We start from the raw sequence: 2,500 nt of genomic DNA, 5'->3' as shown, positions 1-2,500 counted from the left end.
CTCCCCCTGTGTCAGAGCTCCAGCACCCAGGCATATCACCCAGCCACTGGCCCTGTGATATTAAAGGGCCACACAGCACCTCCACAGGACCTCCACAGCCACACACACATGCCTCTCTCCCCTGTATCAGAGCTCCAGGGGCCAGGCTCATGGCCCAGCTTCTCCCCCTGTGATATTAAAGGCCCACACAGCACCTCCACAGGACCTCCACAGCCACACACCCATGCCTCTCTCCCCCTGTGTCAGAGCTCCAGCACCCAGGCATATCACCCAGCCACTGGCCCTGTGATATTAAAGGGCCACACAGCACCTCCACAGGACCTCCACAGCCACACACACATGCCTCTCTCCCCTGTATCAGAGCTCCAGGGGCCAGGCTCATGGCCCAGCTTCTCCCCCTGTGATATTAAAGGCCCACACAGCACCTCCACAGGACCTCCACAGCCACACACACATGCCTCTCTCCCCTGTATCAGAGCTCCAGGAGCCAGGCTCATGGCCCAGCTTCTCCCCCTGTGATATTAAAGGCCCACACAGCACCTCCACAGGACCTCCACAGCCACACATCCATGCCTCTCTCCCCCTGTGTCAGAGCTCCAGGAGCCAGGCATATCACCCAGCCACTGGCCCTGTGATATTAAAGGGCCACACAGCACCTCCACAGGACCTCCACAGCCACACACACATGCTTCTCTCCCCTGTATCAGAGCTCCAGGGGCCAGGCTCATGGCCCAGCTTCTCCCCCTGTGATATTAAAGGCCCACACAGCACCTCCACAGGACCTCCACAGCCACACACACACATGCCTCTCTCCCCTGTATCAGAGCTCCAGGGGCCAGGCTCACGGCCCAGCTTCTCCCCCTGTGATATTAAAGGCCCACACAGCACCTCCACAGGACCTCCACAGCCACACACACATGCCTCTCTGCCCCTGTGTCAGAGCTCCAGCACCCAGGCATATCACCCAGCCACTGGCCCTGTGACATTAAAGGGCCACACAGGACCTCCACAGCCACACACACACATGCCTCTCTCCCCTGTATCAGAGCTCCAGGGGCCAGGCTCATGGCCCAGCTTCTCCCCCTGTGATATTAAAGGCCCACACAGCACCTCCACAGGACCTCCACAGCCACACACACATGCCTCTCTGGCCCTGTGTCAGAGCTCCAGCACCCAGGCATATCACCCAGCCACTGGCCCTGTGATATTAAAGGCCCACACAGCACCTCCACAGCCACACACACATGCCTCTCTCCCCTGTATCAGAGCTCCAGGGGCCAGGCTCATGGCCCAGCTTCTCCCCCTGTGATATTAAAGGCCCACACAGCACCTCCACAGGACCTCCACAGCCACACATCCATGCCTCTCTCCCCCTGTGTCAGAGCTCCAGGAGCCAGGCATATCACCCAGCCACTGGCCCTGTGATATTAAAGGCCCACACAGCACCTCCACAGCCACACATCCATGCCTCTCTCCCCTGTATCAGAGCTCCAGGAGCCAGGCTAATGGCCCAGCTTCTCCCCCTGTGATATTAAAGGCCCACACAGCACCTCCACAGGACCTCCACAGCCACACACACATGCCTCTCTCCCCTGTATCAGAGCTCCAGGGGCCAGGCTCATGGCCCAGCTTCTCCCCCTGTGATATTAAAGGCCCACACAGCACCTCCACAGGACCTCCACAGCCACACATCCATGCCTCTATCCCCCTGTGTCAGAGCTCCAGCACCCAGGCATATCACCCAGCCACTGGCCCTGTGACATTAAAGGGCCACACATCACCCCCATAGGACCTCCACAGCCACACACACATGCCTCTCTCCCCTGTATCAGAGCTCCAGCACCCAGGCATATCACCCAGCCACTGGCCCTGTGACATTAAAGGGCCACACATCACCCCCATAGGACCTCCACAGCCACACACACATGCCTCTCTCCCCTGTATCAGAGCTCCAGCACCCAGGCTCATGGCCCAGCTTCTCCCCCTGTGATATTAAAGGCCCACACAGCACCTCCACAGGACCTCCACAGCCACACACACATGCCTCTCTGGCCCTGTGTCAGAGCTCCAGCACCCAGGCATATCACCCAGCCACTGGCCCTGTGATATTAAAGGCCCACACAGCACCTCCACAGCCACACATCCATGCCTCTCTCCCCCTGTGTCAGAGCTCCAGCACCCAGGCATATCACCCAGCCACTGGCCCTGTGACATTAAAGGGCCACACAGCACCTCCACAGGACCTCCACAGCCACACACACATGCTTCTCTCCCCTGTATCAGAGCTCCAGGGGCCAGGCTCATGGCCCAGCTTCTCCCCCTGTGATATTAAAGGCCCACACAGCACCTCCACAGGACCTCCACAGCCACACACACACATGCCTCTCTCCCCTGTATCAGAGCTCCAGGAGCCAGGCATATCACCCAGCCACTGGCCCTGTGACATTAAAGGGCCACACAGCACCTCCACAGCCACACATCCATGCTTCTCCTCCCCTGT

Source organism: Trachinotus anak, unplaced genomic scaffold (assembly GCF_046630095.1).
Source record: "Trachinotus anak isolate AG129_WGS33_773 ecotype Australia unplaced genomic scaffold, CSIRO_AGI_Tana_v1 ptg000077l, whole genome shotgun sequence".
Taxonomy (NCBI): Eukaryota; Metazoa; Chordata; class Actinopteri; order Carangiformes; family Carangidae; genus Trachinotus; species Trachinotus anak.
The sequence above is the reverse complement of the archived record's forward strand: the minus strand, read 5'-3'. Positions refer to the sequence as shown.